Source organism: Triticum aestivum, chromosome 3B (genome assembly GCF_018294505.1).
Source record: "Triticum aestivum cultivar Chinese Spring chromosome 3B, IWGSC CS RefSeq v2.1, whole genome shotgun sequence".
Lineage (NCBI taxonomy): Eukaryota > Viridiplantae > Streptophyta > Magnoliopsida > Poales > Poaceae > Triticum > Triticum aestivum.
In genome coordinates, this window is record NC_057801.1 from 294,527,645 (window position 1) to 294,546,071 (window position 18,427).

General features: G+C 45.2%; 1 long non-coding RNA gene across 2 annotated transcripts; it reads left to right on the forward strand.

Annotated features, from left to right (window-relative positions):
- The first annotated feature begins 3,920 nt into the window (after positions 1-3,920).
- LOC123065363 (uncharacterized) lies at positions 3,921-9,367 on the forward strand. Of its 2 annotated transcripts, XR_006430994.1 has the most exons (4): positions 3,921-4,306; positions 4,388-4,474; positions 4,892-6,993; positions 8,896-9,367. It is a non-coding gene; the product is annotated as an uncharacterized lncRNA (long non-coding RNA). The 2 variants fall into 2 exon arrangements; XR_006430993.1 differs by having other exon boundaries at positions 4,892-9,367.
- The last annotated feature ends 9,060 nt before the right edge of the window (positions 9,368-18,427 follow it).

Here is an 18,427-nt window from a genome sequence, read left to right on the forward strand (position 1 = left end):
CTCCTCCTCCAGGGCTCCGTCGGCAGGAGCAGGTGCCTTAGCGGCAGCTGCTGCAACTGCTTCCCGGTAGAGTTGTTCGGCGCCGATCAGCACATCTTTCTTGTCAGAGGGGACGGTGATGATGTTCATCGGCCCGGGCATCTTCAGCATGTTATAGGCGTAGTGTGAAGCCACCATGAACTTGGCTAGCGCCGGGCGGCCGAGGATCCCGTTGTAAGGCAAGGGGATCTCGGCCACGTTAAAGACAATCCACTCCGTCCTGTGGTTCAGCTCGCCCCCGAACGTCACGGGCAGCGTGATCTTCCCCTTCGGGTGGCTCCTCCCCGGGTTGACCCCTTGGAACGTACCCGTCTCCTCAAGGTCTCTATCAGGGATCTGCAACCTTCTGACCACAACGGGCGAGATCAAGTTCAGGCCGGCCCCGCCGTCAACCAACATCTTCGTCACCTTGAGGTTGCAGATTGTTGGTGAAACCAACAAATGGCAAGCACCCGACCACAGTGGTGCGGTCAGGGTGGTCCTTGGTGTCGAAGATGATGGGGGTGCTGGACCATTTCAGCGGCTTTCGTGCATCGAATGATGGATCCACCGCCGCGACCTCACGTGCCCACTACTTGAGTTGGCGGTGAGACGTATGTAGCGAGGTGCCACCATCGACGCACATGGCCTCTGTGGATTTCTAAAACTCATGGTCGCCGGACTCGTCGTCCTCTTCATGATCATCATCTTCCTGCTTCTTGTCGCGGCCTCGGGCGGGCCTCTCTTGTATATTATCCTTGCCGCGGCGGCCTCCTTGGCCGCCATGTTTCTCGTCGGATCCCTCTGCACCATCTGGGCCTTTCTCCTTGTCCCGCCGCTCATACTCGGCCTTCTGCTTCTCGGCGAGCAATTCTACCTGCCGGTAGTTTTGGAGATTGTGGCCCTTGGTGCTGTGGATCTTGCAGTACTACTTGTCGGAGCCTCCTGGCTTATCGGTAGCCGCCAAGGCCCGACAAGCGTCACACCCGGCAACCTCCTTGCCGGGGTCGCTTGCCTTGGTATTCTTGATGGTACCTGTGTCGTCGGATCCCTCAACGGCAAGCACGGCCTTGCCCTTGCGCTTCCTAGTATGGCATCGGCCTTTCTTTGTTGGGGTGGCGGTATCACCAGTGGATTCGGTTTCTGCACCGGCATCTTCGCCGGGGTACTTCCTTCCATCCTCGACACGACTGCACCGATCGGCCAGAACATAGAGTTCGGCCACATCCTTAACCTTGTTCATCCCCAGTTCTTCATGCATTTTGTGACTGCGCACATTCTGGTGGAACGCACTGATCACGGCGGTGGGATGAACATTGGGGATGTTGTACTGCACCCGGCTGAACCTTTGGATGTACTTGCGCAAGTTTTCTCCTTCCTTCTGGGGGATGATGTGTAAATCACTCGCCTGGCCATGAGCTTGGTGACCTCCAGTAAAGGCGCCAACAAACTCATGGCACAGATCCGCCCAAGAAGAGATGGAATCCATCGGCAAGTGCATCAACCATGACATGACATTAGGCTTGAGTGCCAACGGGAAGTAGTTGGCAAGCACCTTATCATTGCCGGCCCCAGCAGCTTGCATCGCGATGGTGTAGATGCTGAGGAACTCTGACGAGTGGGTCTTGCCATTGTACTTCTCGCCAACATCAGGTTTGAACGTACGGTGGGAGGTCCACTGGAACTGCTACAGCTCACGGGTGAAGGCCGAACACCCACCTCGTAAGGTAGGCCACCATAGCCTCCCGGCACTGGGTGGTCCATAGCGGGCCCTGCCCTCCTGTCTGACTGGTGGCGCGCGTCACGTCGGCGCTCGATCCTCGTGAGCCCGCTCCCGAAGTAACTAGTGCTGATCACGGTTGGTTCGCGGGTCGGACGACGCTATGGAGATATCATCACGAGCATCGCCGCGGCGGGCCGACTCTCGGGGCGGTCGAGATGGAGGCGGGGAATACACCATGGCTGCGTCGCCTCTGGCGTGGTCTCCGCTAGCACGTGGCAGCCCGGCGGAGCGACGGCCATCGGGTTCCGCCGGCCGCGGCCCATCATTGTTGGCGATGCCGACGAGGCTCTGGACGGTGGCCCTCCATTCATCAAGCTTCTCCACGGCGGGAGGAAAATTGAGGAGCAGCTCTGTGCGTACTAGGGCTTCCGCTGGCGTGGGTGGCGGCGAAAGCTGGGTGGACCGCAATGCGCCTCGACTCCTAACCATGTTAGAAGGAGCTGTGTCACGGCTCCGCAGCCGTTCACCACCTCTGTCAGCACCCCGGTGTGCACGTTGGCCCTCCTCTTCATGTCATGGGCGCACAGGACTCTTCCCAGGGCGGCGCGCAGGATCTTCGGCAGGGTGACGCTGCTCATCATGCATAACCTGAGAGGATCGCACCGTGGGCGCCGGTGTTGGCCTCTTGGAGGTCACCGTGCCACCGCCTGGCGCGACGGTGGCACCCCTGAAGGGCCCTGCGCCGCCTGGAGGGGCCCGAATCCATCTCTGGAGCCCGCAACTAGTGGCTCATCGCCTGGCGTGCGAACGGTGCCAGTCGCCAGGCCTGAACCACCAGGGTGATGTGGATGTTCACGGGCCTCGCCGCGGGTTCTCTCCGCGACTGGCCCGCTACTAGTCCGCACCGGTGCCGGCAACTTGGTCCCGGACGAACCGATCGCCGTGGTCGTCTTCTTCTTAGGAGCCATGGCGATGAAGTACAGCTAGGACAACTGCTAGACCAGATTCTCACAATAGCGCCGCCCCCTACCTGGTGTGCCAAAGATGTCGGTGGGAAACGACACCTACGGGATCGCTGGAATCACTTCCGTAGTTGCGGGGCGCGGAATCGTGAGAAGAGCGGGACTAGGGGATGGCACACAGGGGATTTACCCAGGTTCGGGACACAAAGATGTGTAAAACCCTATGATCCTGCTTTGGTGGTTGTATTAGTGTTCTTGAGCTCTCGAACTAGCTCTGGGTGCTGCGAGGTTCAAAAGAGCCGAATCCCTTCTCAGTATGCCATGGGCCACCTTTTATAAGCGAAAGGGGCTGCCACAGTGGCACACAGGAGGTGGAAAGTGCTACAGTGTTGCAAAGTTATCGCTAGTATTACAGGACAAGACGCATTAAATGCGGGGCTTAGGTGTCCGTCACTTTATTGGGGGACGGGGGTGAGGCATGTCCCGTCTGTCGCCGCCCCTCCTGGCTTCGACACGCGTCCCGGCCATCAACGCATGCAGCGCCATGTAGGCAGGCATGCAGCTGAGGTGGCGCGGTGGTGGAGCCTCCACGAAGGTGTTCATGCTGCCACGCAGGTGCCTACCCAGCTGGTTGGGTCGGTGGCTGCGCATGAATGGCTATAGGAACTTGGCTAGTGCGGGCCTGGCACTGGCCTTGCCGTGGCGCTTGGCGACAGTTTTGCCGGGTGGCCCGGCAAGGTTCTTGCCGCGGCACGCCAGCTTGCCCGGCAAGGACGTTGCCGGGGGGTCCTGTGGGTTTGTTCGGTGGGGACGGCTGCCCTCCTATCCCCATTTGATCTTGATTGCTCTACGTCTTCACAAAGATCTGCATGCCACCACGGAGGTGCCTCCCGAACCCTGTCCCAACGCGACTGCTCAACGTCGTTGGGCTCTAAGGTGGCTCACTCAGTGGGTGTGGACGAGCTGCCCCAGCAAGGATCTTGCCGGGGTTGCTGGGGCTGCCCTCGGCAAGGGTCCTTGCCGGGGCAACCTGCATTGCCCGTGCAACCTTTCTGGTCTTGGTCCTTTGTTGTTTTGCTTTGCTTGTCCCTGTGGCCTTGGCTTTCCTCCGGCTTCCCTTTCTTGCCTTGCTCATGTGCGGCTGTGGCAGGCGGCTCTGACTGCCCGTGCACAAGTAAAGGGGTCAAAAGCTAGGCCCCTACTTTTGTACACCGACAACCATCTCCCGTCACTTAGGCCCCATGCCGGCGGCCGGCCGGGGTGGAGGCGCAGCAGGGGTTGCTGGAGTGGCGGATGTGGGGGGGATCCCGTCGCTACTCCATGACAGTGTCCAGTTCAATGGGTAGGGGTAGAAAGCCATGGAGAACTTGGGAGAGGAGGAAGGTGACGGTCCAGCCCGCGGTGTTGGGCAGAGAGAGATGTCGGCAAAGGTGGCGGTGGCGCTGAGTAGAGAGAGCATGGCATCGGCAATAGCAGCAACTGGTCTCTTCTCTTCGTATCCTCGATGTGGGTGTGGGCTATAGGAGTGCGAGCATTGGAAACCTCTTCCTCCATAATCTTGCCATGTGCTCCTCAACTAGACAAGGAGAGCAACCTGCATGAGGTTTGCACATTCCCTCGCCTCCCTCCATTGCTCGTCCTTACATGGTTCTCAACCGCCGATTGATATTTGGAGGGAGACTAGGAGACCCAGGTGAAAACGAGTGTGCTAGCTGAGGCTCCGAGGATGCAGGGTGATAGGGCCCAGTCTATGCTCCGGTTGTGTTGTTGGGTGAGCTTCTTCACCCTTCCGGCTGTGCTGTTGGTTCCTGTCTATGAGCAATTTTTTTTGCTTATTACTATCGACCAGATGCTCAGATCTAGCCAGGCCTCCATATATAATTTTTTAAGCTTTCAAATTTGTTGTGTGCCTAGGATAAGTTATTGCAAATGGTATTATTGTTCCTGCTCAAGAGATACTCTCTGACCTGACTAGAGTCATAGAAAGATTTTTTGTTGCCATTCTTAGTTTGTTTGGTACCTTGCTCTTTCCTTGTCAAGAAAGGGATCAATTTGCCCTGGAGCTCCTGTCCCCTTTATAAAGGAGGTTTTTGTTCCTTTGCTTGATGTGTTTCGCTCCTTTCAATTTTGAGTATATACTATTATTTTCTAAAAAATATAACCTATGGTTTCTTAATCCGTGGAGCAGCCCATGGACGAGGAAGCGGTGGTCAAGATGGGCAGGGAGCATCACGATATACATCGCCAACGCGTGCAACTCGCCGCCATCATTTAGGATGGAGGACCTTCCTGCGGTAACTTCCATTCCACCAGGCTCCTTTTTGTCTCTCCATAAATTACATAAAGGGAAATTGAATATTTACTAAAGTGTTTTCTTATATTACTTCACGCTATTTTTCAGGTAATGTGAAAGTTTGGGGCATCTTGCATAACTTGCAATAATAGATCATCAAACAAAACATGTTTGCACCTGTGTAGATTTCTCTTTCAAATATATGCACATTTATCTCATAATGCCAAGTAGTGGCTGTTAGTTCCAGTCAATATGCCTAAAAATTCATCCTTTCTTGTCACACGAAGTTCAAGCAATTATAATTTCACTACTGCCACTGAAAGAGGTCGTTTGGTCACGCATTGTTTCCACAAGTTGGAGATGGTCTGGAGATTCCACTGCAATCTTTGTTTTGATGGCCTCGCTACTCTGGATGGTGACACAGATGACGAGTTCATGGGTACTACCAAAATAAGACAAGCAAATTTCATTGAGAATATAAATTGGGTTAGTCAACAACATAGTGTGATAGGAATCAATAAGTTCAGCATCAGGTGTAGACTACACAAACAGGACTCCGATAGGCTTGACAAGTGGATTGAGTTTTCCACTACATCGAAGGAAAATATAATAGCTTTTTCTCTGGTAATAATTTATTATCCATTTGAATTTCACCACTTCTAGCTTGAGGTTTTAGGCACGCAAGGTAGCTCATTTGTGCAATCCTTGTTCATCATCGGCGTTTCTATAAAGCCACACTCGGGAATATGTGGCTTTACAGTACTCATCAAGCTTGTTCTGAAATGTCTTCAGATATTTGGAGACATTCCAGGCTTCTTAGCAAACTATCTGACACTTGAGGACTTAGAGATGATCAAGTGCTCTGGTGTAGCCAATTTAAGCATACCACACCAACTTGATAAACTTCAGCATTTGCTAATTAAGAAAATGGATGTCGAGGCGATTGAGTCTCATGCTGCTGATCTTGTTCATTTTGAGTACATAGGAAAAGAGATTCCTATAACACTTAATGGTCGCTCAAAGTTAGAGAAGGCTACAATAATGTTTGAAGGCACTAATGGACTGGATCATGTATTCATTATAGTTCCAATCATTTTGGGAGGGAAGATGCTAAATGTGCAAGCTCGTATATTTGCTTATGAACAGGTTACCCCAGTGTCTATTTATCTATTCTTGTTTTTACCTCATAGTTATAGAAGAATGGGCTCTAATGCCATTCATTTTGTCCTCTCAAATTTCCAGTTGCAGAAGCTGACACCAAGGCCAGACCACATGTTTATACATTAGAGGCATATGACTTGTCAATTAACTGTCATTTATCTTAACCTAACAAATTGCGACAATGGTGTTTTTCAACTGGCCCACTGTTTGGATGTTGCCTTCCTATCCATAAGTTTGTCTTTATACTGCATATTAATTCACTCTTTTGGGTAGGTAACTAAACTCCTGTAGCTTTACATAATCATTGAAGTTGTCTTTCCCAATCCGAGTTTTGCTTTACAACAACTTGATTGCTTGTGTATTTGTGTAGTTTTCTGCATGTTCGTACATCTCTGAATGTTGTTCCGTTCCTTGATAAATACATCGCTCTACAGGGTTGATTAAAGAAGTTAACTCTTCTTCATAACAGTTTTTCAAATGCCCTGATAGGATGATCCTAAACATGGATAGTTTAACTTGGTATATCAGCTCAAACACCTGATCCGCAAAATGGAGTTCCATTGGTCCTAGCTGCTGTTCTGAATCCTTCAAAAAGAAAAAAAAGTTCTATACTAAATAAACTATCTGCTATATTATTTTTATTTTGAGTCTTGCTTCCATCCATCTACTTATAGTACCCTGGGTAGCTACAACAGTGATGCTCTTTCTTTCTCTGTAGGGAAGCTTCGGACGGGATTTACAGAAGGAAAAGGAGACCCGTGCGAAATCGAGCGTCCTGGTGTTGGGACTCATGATCCACACTTGTTGTCTAAATGTAGTACATGCGCATTGTAGTGGTAATGTTGTTAACTGTCCCTATATATTCCTTAGATGTCTAATAAACCAAGAATTTGACACTTGCCAGTAAGTTCAGTATATCATCGTTTACTTAGACAAAATACATTATGGTCAAATAATACAAATATTTCACAGGTAGAAAAAGCATACAAATATTAATTTTCAGTAAAATGATGAAGTGTTCAGATATATCAATGCTTTCACCTCACTTGTCATGCTATTATGAACTAAATTTTTAGTTTAATTGCTATATCAGAATCAAAGTAACCCATTCGACGCTTGACTGTATCTTAGCATGCTTATTGTGTACATTCCTTATGTCATTTTTACAGATAAATTCATTTGTGTCAAGTATCGCTTTTTGCCATATGGACATGACAAAAGTTGGAACCTATTCTTGATTTCCCATAGTGGTTTTGATGGTATTTGGTCAGTGTGTTTCCGGCTGGAATTGCATGTATATCTTACATATTTACATTGCAACAATTAATAAGGAGAATAGAAGCATTTGCATCCTCTAATAGACTAATACTTTGCCTGCCATGCTTAGCGAGAATTCAAAATAGTGACCTTTGGATATCAATTATGGGTTTGTAATTTCGTGCCAGGACCTAAAAGTATTTTTGTCTCATGCTTCGACTATCATATCTATTTTCTCTGTAAATTCTAGACATCCAGTTCAGATTATGATCTTTGCATCCCCTTTTTTTGTATTTTCTGAAATAGGGCAACATTACAAAAAAAGAGCCACATGTTTTAGAAATTGAATCACCATGACAGCTTTTCAGGTTATGGTTCTTTAGCCATTTAATGCAGTATCAATGGTTCAGTGTGCTTCATGAAATGAAACATAATGTATAGTTCAGCAGTTTTGAGCCTTACCCGCATATTTTTGCTTCACCCGTCACCACAGAGGTCTTACCTCACCTTGACCATGTAGCCACTAGGAGTATGACCAATATGTGATCGTTCTTAGAGTTGAAATTCTAATTTCCGTACTAAATCAATTGCTTCCTTCATCAAGTTATTCATAGCAAACCAGTAAACATGAATTTTATGTGTATAAATTACTTCTTTGTTTTCCATTTATTTTGTTCAAAATATTTATATGGCATTTTTCAAAAAGCTTAAGGTTAGAGATGTGTTGCTGTATGAGGCTATTGTTAGGATGGAAGATAAATTAATGTTAAAATATTTTTGATTTCCTTTATTCTGTAAACGGCAATACAAGATATGTTTGGGCCACATGATTCTATTCCAAAATTTTAAACAACTTGGCAATTAACAACGCATCAAATGTCATGTATTGAAAATTTGAATGGATCACTTTGTCAGGTTGGGTTTAGTAGGTCATAATGGTTTTATTCTACGACAAGATTGGTTTGTTTATAATGTAACTAGTTCAAGGATTGACGAGTTTTTGAGCCCTATGACCTATGTACCCACAGGTTCAGCTGTGTTCTTTGTGAAGTATATGTCCTGCAAGGCTCATGGGCGTTGCACTGTTTTCATTTTCCAAACTACAGTCTATACTCCCTCTGTAAAGTAATATACTCCAAGCTACAATCTTTAGTGATCTGAACGGTCTTATATTAGTTTACAAAGGGAGTACTTGATAGGATATTCTTTATATTTTGCTTGATTCCATCAGCCGGAGAACATAAATTAGCAATTAGGTATCTACACAGTGTAGTGGAACCATTGTGCTTGCTGTAGTTTTATTCTAGCGTTGAAATGTTCTTCTTAGTTTGTTCTGTACTAAGAAATATTTTTGTTTTCTGGCCATTGTTTTCTCAATCCTATAAACATACTACCTTATATGGCCTTTGAAGTTTCCGTTTTATAAATAGCTTTGCACTGATCAAGTTGAGTATGGTATGGTTTATTCTTTTGTCTTGTAGCTATTCCAGAGAAGTTTAGAGCTCCACAACCTTAGCAGAGATGAAACAATCAATCAGCTAAGATGCATCACATGATCTTTTTCTCTTGACTTTGATGGGTATTGAACCTATAGATCAGCTTATCAATGGAACTCTTATCGGCGTTCAGAAGGTGGCACAAAATCTCATATGCAGGGCGATCTGCTAAGAAGCATAGCACCAGGAAGGACTTTTTGGATGGTACCGCGGTCAAATGCATCCTAGGATAGGTCCTTTAAGAATAATGGTATGTTTCCCTCCTTTTGTTTACCAGAGGCACAGAGGTTTAGCCTCAATTTATTATGATATTTTTGTTTAGAGTAGATGCAGACCTGATACTTACCCAGGTTGTGAGAGCTGGTGATGATTCTATTAAAAGTCCCTTGTTGCCTGGAATGATTGTCTCTGCAAACATCATAACTAACGCCATATGGTTTCCAATGTGACTAAGATGTAAATTCGTCATGGGTGTAGTTTCTAAAGCACAGAGTTGCTGAAAATGGAAATATTTTCAACATGCCATGATTTTGAATGGGACTTTGTGCTACCAAATTATAATGTGTACATCTCATTGTAGATAACAATCCACCGTTTGTTGCTGCTAAAGGGTATTAGATTTGTTACCATATGTGCTTGCCCACAACTAAACAAAGTGAAACATAGATTTACATAGATTTTGTTTCAAATGGTATTCTTATGTGTATATACATTTCATTGTAGACAACAAGCTACCGTTTATCCAGACTAAAGGGGATTAAATTTGTTGCCATATGTGCTTGCCCACAACTAAACCTGAATAACTTTTCATTGCGCACATGGAATAAACATGTTTTCAATATAATATGATTTAACACATGGCCTTTCTACTACCAATATCGAATATGTCCTTCCAAACTGAAACTATTTTCATTGACAACATGGCTTTAGCGGGTCTTTGTCCCCCTCTTTTTTTCCAAGAAATATATGCATGGCCAGATTTTTCATCATGATAACCATGTTTTCAAACTTGCTAAAAAAATACAACCATGCCAACTTTACTCTCTCATCATAGTGGCCATTTTTTCAAGTTGAACATATTCATATTATGCAAAATTTCCCTTTTCCCAGACTATTATTTAACAATGCAATAAACATGTTTACAAAATACCATGATTTAGTTGAAGGTTCTTTCAACATGAAACTCTTTTCATTGACAACATGTCTTCAGCGGGTCTCTGCGCCATTTGGCGCAACGGGTCAACTAGTTCATCTAAACACTGGTTAGGAAATATAGTAGAGGGGATTTCAACTTTATCATATCTATAGAGAGAATTTACCTTTACTACCTGTGTCAGGTTATTAAGACAATGTGTTTCTTCAACAGGTGGTATATTAAGACCATGTATTTCTTCAATAGGAGGTAAATTCTTAACATCTTCAACTTGAATACCTTTTTCTTTCATTGATTTCTTTGCCTCTTGCATATCTTCAGGACTGAGAAATAGAACTCCCCTTTTCTTCGGAGTTGGTTTAGGAATAGGCTCATGAGCTGGCTCAGGAGTAGGCTCAATTGGCTCAGGAATTTGCTCAGGAAGATTCCAATTATTTTCATTAGTTAACATATTATTCAATAACAATTCAGCTTGGCCGACTGTTCTTTCCCTGAAAACACAACCAGCACAACTATCCAAGTGGTCCTTGGAAGCATCGGTTAGTCCATTATAAAAGATATCAAGTATTAGATTTTTCTTAAGAGGATGATCAGGCAAAGCATTAAGTAATTGGAGAAGCCTCCGCCAAGCTTGTGGGAGACTCTCTTCTTCGATTTGCACAAAATTATATATTTCCCTCAAGGCAGCTTGTTTCTTATGAGCAGGGAAAAATTTAGCAGAGAAGTAATAAATCATATCCTGGGGACTACACACACAACCTGGATCAAGAGAATTAAACCAAGTTTTAGCATCGCCCTTTAATGAGAACGGAAATATCTTAAGGATATAATAGTACCGAGACTTCTCATCATTAGTGAACAGGGTGGCTATATCATTTAACTTAGTAAGATGTGCCACAATAGTTTTAGATTCATAGTCATAAAAAGGATCAGATTCTACCAAAGTAATAATTTCAGGATCAACAGAGAATTCACAATCCTTATCAAAAACACAGATAGGTGAAGTAGCAAAAGCAGGGTCATATTTCATTCTAGCATTCAGAGACTACTGCTTCCATTTAGCTAGTAACTTCTTAAGATCATATCTATCATTGCAACCAAGAATAGCTCTAGCAGCTTCTTCACCCATAATATAACCCTCAGGAACAATAGGCAATTCATACTTAGGGGGAGAACCTTCATCATCACTATCATCAATAATTTCATCTTCAATAATTTCATTCTCTCTAACCCTAGCAAGTTGTTCATCTAGAAATTCACCTAATGGCAAAGTAGTATCAAGCATAGAAGTAGTTTCATCATAAGTATCATGCATAGCAGAAGTGGCATCATCAATAACATGCGACATATCAGAATGCATAGTAGTAGCAGGTTTAGGTGTCGCAAGCTTACTCAAAACAGAAGGAGAATCTAGTGCAGAGCTAGATGGCAGTTCCTTACCTCCCCTCGTAGTTGAGGGAACAATCTTAGTTCTTTCATCTTTCAAGTTCCTCATAGTGATCAGCAGATATAAATCCCAAGTGACTCAAAGAATAGAGCTATGCTCCCCGGCAACGGCGCCAAAAAATAGTCTTGATAACCCACAAGTATAGGGGATCGCAACAGTTTTCGAGGGTAGAGTATTCAACCCAAATTTGTTGATTCGACACAAGGGGAGCCAAAGAATATTCTCAAGTATTAGTAGTTGAGTTGTCAATTCAACCACACCTGGATAACTTAGTATCTGCAGCAAAGTATTTAGTAGCAAAGTAGTATGGTAGTAACGGTAACAGTGGCAAAAGTAATGATAGCAGTTTTGTAGTAATTGTAACAGTAGCAACGGAAAAGTAAATAAGAAAAGCACAATATGTGAAAAGCTCGTAGGCAATGGATCAGTGATGGATAATTATGTTGGATGCGATTCCTCAAGTAATAGTTATAACATAGGGTGGCACAGAACTAGCTCCATTTCATCAATGTAATGTAGGCATGTATTCTGAATATAGTCATACATGCTTATGGAAAAGAACTTGCATGACATCTTTTGCCCTACCCTCCCGTGGCAGTGGGGTCCTAATGGAAACTAAGGATATTAAGGCCTCCTTTTAATAGAGTACCGGATCAAAGCATTAGCACATAGTGAATACATGAACTCGTCAAACTATGGTCATCACCGAGAAGTATCCCGATTATTGTCACTTCGGGGTTGCCGGATCATAACACATAATAGGTGACTATAGACTTGCAAGATAGGATCAAGAACTCACATATATTCATGAAAACATAATAGGTTCAGATCTGAAATCATGGCACTCAGGCCTTATTGACAAGCATTAAGCATAGCAAAGTCATAGCAACATCAATCTCAGAACATTGTAGATACTAGGGATCAAACCCTAACAAAACTAACTTGATTACTTGGTAAATCTCATCCTACCCATCACCGTCCAGCAAGCCTACGATGGAATTACTCACGCACGGCGGTGAGCATAATGAAATTGGTAATGGAGGATGGTTGATGATGACGACGGCGTCGAATCTCCCTCTCCGGAGCCGCGAACAGACTCCAGATCAGCCCTCTTGAGAGAGATTAGAGCTTGGCGGCGGCTCCGTATTGTAAAACACGATGAAAGTTTCTCTCTGATTTCTTTTTTCGTGAAACCAAATATATAGAGTTGGAGTTGAGGTCGGTGGAGCTCCAGGGGGCCCATAATGCAGGGGGGCGCGCCCAGGGGAGGGGGCGCGCCCCCACCCTCATGGACAGGGTGTGGCCCCCCTAGCCTTGATTCTTTCGCCAGTATTTTTTATATTTTCCAAAAGTTATCTCCGTGGATTTTCAGGTCATTCCGAGAACTTTTGTTTTGTGCACAATAAATAACACCATGGCAGTTCTGCTGAAAACAGCGTCAGTCCGGGTTAGTTTCATTCAAATCATGCAAGTTAGAGTCCAAAACAAGGGAAAAATTGTTTGGAAAAGTAGATACGTTGGATACGTATCACATACTCCGACTGTATCTTGCGACGCGTCCACGTGCCCCTTTTGAACGCCCTGGAATTGCGCTGGAAGAAATGCTTCCTTAGACCACTCAGTGAGATACCTGCAGTATTGTCGAATACAGGTTTTAGTGTACATAGTTGGTATTTTAAGAACATCTTTGGCATGTTGCAGTCACTTGTTTCATTTTTATTAACTGTCAAATTGTAATTGCTTCACCAGGTCTGCATCTAAAAAGAAAAATAGAGCTATAAACAAAGGAATATGTTTGTGCAAGTAGATGGCGGATCGGTGTCTTACCTGGAAGTTTCTCAGGTTTGGTGTAGCATATGCCGTGCATGCTGTCGATGGTTGGTATGAAAAAATCGATGAGAGGGTGAGATCTCACGCTGTCAGCACTCACTTTGGCCTCAAGGTGCTCGATCATCTCCTAATCCATGGGATTGAACTTGACGCCAGCCGGCAGCACCGACCAATCCTTCTTCGACTTGCGTCGGTAATTCCAGTTATATGGTACTCAATGTATGATCAATCGTCTGTTTTAAGTGACTGATGAAAGATTTCGACAGATAAGTGGTACTCCAAATCTCAAGTCCAGAATACCCGAACACGCCGCCGGGATTCTTGTGTTACCTCACGCGCAGCGTGTTGTCACGACAATTCAATGTGTGGACATGGTGAATAATTTGACCAACGTATACTAGTACTGCTACTGTACTACTTACTAGTCGTATTTTGTGTCACATTTTAACCATAGGTTTAACTAACAAGTATGAACTTGTATGTATGTATATATATATATGGCTTCTGCACAGCATCTCCATCATCATTATCAGTACATCCTACGCAGGTGAGTTAGGATGCACTTGATCCAGGAAGGTATCTATCCTTCAAACCAGAGGAGTGCTTCAAACTAACAACAGTACATAATATCCAACAAAAGAGGGTCGTGCTACAGCAACAGAATACATGGCTCAGTCTAGATATCACCACGAATCAAGTTGTGCATATTTGCTGTTGGCATGAACCACATCGCCGCATATCGGGTTTGCAAAAGCCATCCATCGCATGGAAGCTTGATGCCATTCACACACTGAAGATTATCTAGCAACAAGCTGTGTCGACGAATCTCTGGATATGGTGATTCATGAAACCCATTGTATGATGTGTAAGTACAGTCCCCCCCTGGCGAATGGAAATTGCATAGCACGGTAATCATCGCCGGTGATATGATTGATGATTGGTTGGATGATCGGATATTTGAGCCCGAGGAACAAGGAGTGGTTGCCGAGGCTATAAACCCGCCTCCAGTTGAATACGCCTTGCCGAACGGAGCTAAGATCTTTCTCGAACACGAAGCAGCCATAGCCATCAATGTCATGAATGTCCCACGCATTGTACTACATGTGGTTTGATGTAATGGTTTGGTCAATTTGGTACGTGCGAATGAGCATCAAATGACCGTCGTCAGCTGACGAGCGATAAACCACCTCCCATCGGCTGGTATGATTCCATGTCCTGGAATCATGAAGGCCAGCGCATTTGCCTCTATTGCAATATTTCAAATTGGAGACCAAAAGGACAAAAATAAACAATCATGTTCATAGTATCTGTGGAATTAATATTATTCTAACGGTGACACATATCATAGAGAGAGAATTCCAATGTCGTGGTCATAATCATACCCCAAGTTAAATAAATAAGCCAACGGCTTTCATATTCTAGCAATATGTCATGGTTCAAACATCATGTAACAATGAGAGGAAAATAGCTATGACAGAGCCTACTCATATTCTACCATAGCACTTATTACTACTGTTCTCATATCAACTCTAAGCAATAACATGAATTGTTATAAAAATCTTGGAAATGAGAGTAACATATAGCAATCATGATCTTATGCTCATAATATCTATTCTAACAATCATTAGATACCAATTGTTCTCATATCAACTCTAACAATAACATGTGTGCTCACAAAAATCTAGGAAATGAGAGGAACATATAGCAATGATGTGGTTATAGACATACTATCTACTCTAAATCTGTAACAATGAACAGGCAGTCGTATTCATAAGGTAAAGATGAAATGAGATAGAACAATTACACGACGATAGATTCCACCAGTATAGGCAGCTAATCTGTGCGTCGACCGCGTAAACGATGCCATCATGCACTATAGCATCAGACAGAAATGTTGCCTCAAGAGGATTGACGATGAGCCATAACCATGTATGGCGACCGAATTCCAGATAGACTAATCCCATGTTGAACAAGGCAATGATGGTGTGGGCACGTCGCAGATTACAACTTTCAGCAAACAGAGGTCGAGCCAAAAGCTTGATGCATCTCGTGCGTAGTAGGCAGGTGTGTCCGGCGGGCCACGAGGCTTGATGGCGGCGGTATCCAATGATGGAGGGGTGATCTCTCGCTGGGTGTAGATATCCACGAGACGCCACGGACTACCCGATTGGTGGATGAGGATGATCCAGTTGGCCTTCATGCCCGCCCAGTAGTGGCCGCGCATGAAGGGCAGGTGGACGGGTAGTGGTAGCATGTTGAAGGGCACCATGGCAACCTCCATAGGATTGTCAAGCCGGTGTCTGGGCCACCTGCGAGGATCGGGCATCAGCAAGCGGGGTGTCTTGAAAAGAGTCGGCCGATTGGAAACGAGTACACAGTATAAAGTTACCGAGCATGCGGCCAGACGGACGGTGCTAAGTAGGTCCATACGATTACAGATCTGCTCCAAGAGAACATCGGGCAAGGAATTCCAATTTCGGCTCTGCATGTCAGTCGGTTCTGCCATTGGATTTTTCGGTGCCTGCGAGCCAACGGGGAAGTGGATTTTGGCGGGCGAGCGAAGAAGCTTCTCCTCGTGTGGACGAGCAGTGAGCGGGGGGATATGGTACGCGTGAGCTACTAAGGAAGATGGCGCGGGTGGGCGAGCAGTGAGCGGGGGTAAATGGTGTGCGGCCGATGATGGAGAAGAGAGGAGGAAGAAGAAGAGAGGAGGAAGAAGAGTGGAACACGGGGATTAAAGTGCATTAATACTCAATTCTACTAGTACTACTACCAGGATATACCGTCCTTCAGAGTGTAAATAGTTACACCGATGACATGTGGGTCTACCACAAGAGGGCCCATATGTCTGTTAATGGAGGAAAGAGGTGTGTAGGCATATTTGCAGAAGCGTGCTCTACTAGCAAACATGATGGCAGTACTGGGTAAGGACGATTTAGTAACACTAACACGCTAGTTCAGCTTATTAATTATGTGTCCCATCTGCTGCAGCGTGTATTGTCACTTCACTGCGAAGACTAGTTGAATAGTTCTCTCTGACGGAGATGGGGAATAATGGATTGCGAAGACTTCCTTTCTACTGTATACCTATGCCTCTACGCTCACTTCACTCATTTTGCTCTGTTCCTAGTCACTTGTTGAAATTTGTAGAAAGACAAATACTCCGTATTTGGGAACAGAAGGAGGGTTTTACTCCGTATTTTGGAATATAGGGAGTATCACCATATGGAGGGAACAGGGGAAGCTTGAAATATGAACATGTCAATGGGAGGGAGTAAGCCCCATGCATGCATGTAACATGTAACACACACACACGTACACATGGACGCACACAACACTCACGCACCCATGCGGCACACATCACACGACTCAACACACACGCTCACGCTCAAGTGCTCAACCTACTCCCTACGTCCGTGGAAGACTGTACATTTAGAGATGTACACATTGACCAGGGCATAATTAACGCCCAAAAGTAGCAGACTCATGTGTGCATGCGACCATTGAGAGAAGAAGACTAAATGAAGGCCGTTGGATGCTGTAATTAAGGATAGACATGTAGCCTATACCTAGAGTACAAGTTGGTGCATTAGTCAATCAATATCGATTTAGATTAAAGGCTAAATGCATTGGAAATGTAGATGTACATCATGTACTACAGTCTTTGTTTTTTAGCCAATGTACACTCTTTGTTGGAAGACCGAGGGAGTACACGTGCATGCACTCACATACACAACCAGGGTGGTTTGTGTGCAAGGTTTGGACTCCTATCCCGCCTGCGTAAAGTTTTGTTTAACTGATTTCTTTGCTTTGCCAACTGACAGGTGGGATCCAGAAACTAGGTGACAATTTAACCAGTCAACAAAGTGCCTCTCCCTCGCCCACGCGCACGGTGGTTGGCATGACGAGGCGAGGGTTTTGACTACAGCGCCCTCTCCCTTTTCCTCTCCCTCTCCCTCGCCCTCGCCCTCGCGGTGGACGTGCAACAGTTCAATCGGTGTCAGATTGCCAGAAGCATATTGTCTGTAGTATCATCATTGTTGGACCTTCTGAAGAGGCAAAGAGCCAGGTGCAAGGTTCACACGAGTACAAACTGTTGAACCTCCAGAAGAGGCAAAGAGCCAAGTGCAAGGTTTTATTGGAGTTGTCGTCCTATTAGGAGTGTACTAAAACTATAGCGAATGATTCTACTATACGATGCCGTCACATCACGTATATCCAAAGTTGTGCCACTTTTTTTCTCAAAGAGTGTGTTGGAGCCCGTGCAACAACCACGCAAGTTGCACGTACACATAACACATTTACTAGTAATAAATTCTAAAGGACAAATGCCAGTATGCCACACAAGTTCATCTCCAATTCATGTGATAAATTTGTGCACAACTAGTCTACATATATTCACAGCACTATCGTACTCCACTTACACGTTATAGATGGGCTACATGTCCTCCTCTAGGTTCCAGTCCCAGGTGTTCATCATGGATGGCACAATCCATAGCGGTGGGCAACGGGAATCATTGTCGCAGCTTTCTAGTCCGGTTCCACATGATGGAGACTCATCCAAGCTGAAGCGGCATAAATCAGGGATAGCGTGTCCCAGCATGTCGTTCATCCGGCGGTGCGTACTGAAGACACAACCATGCTTCAAGAATGGCAGACCTTCCGTGTCATGCACAAAAGGTGTCATCCGCTTCACAATGGGGTAGCTGTCCCCAATGAAAAACGAGTACTCTCCAGGAGTGTTCCTCGGCACCCACGTAGCATCACGGGGGTCGAACTCGGCGCCATTCATCTGGTACTCGTGGCATCTCAGATCTGGTCACATGGTGACGTACATAGTCAAGGTCCATGGATAATAATGTTTTGCTCAAATATGGCTCTCAGTAATACTGTGCAGCAAATAGTACTACTCCGATATAGAGGAAGTAAAATAACCGGCTTTTTATATATAGCCACTCTTGGCTACATGGATGAGATAGTAAGACATGGAAAATAAAAAATGGTGGCAGCTAGTGGGTTCAAGTCTTCAAGGGCCTAGCTAGCTATACGCATCCTCCAAGGTAAAAAGTACTCCTACTAGTACTAAT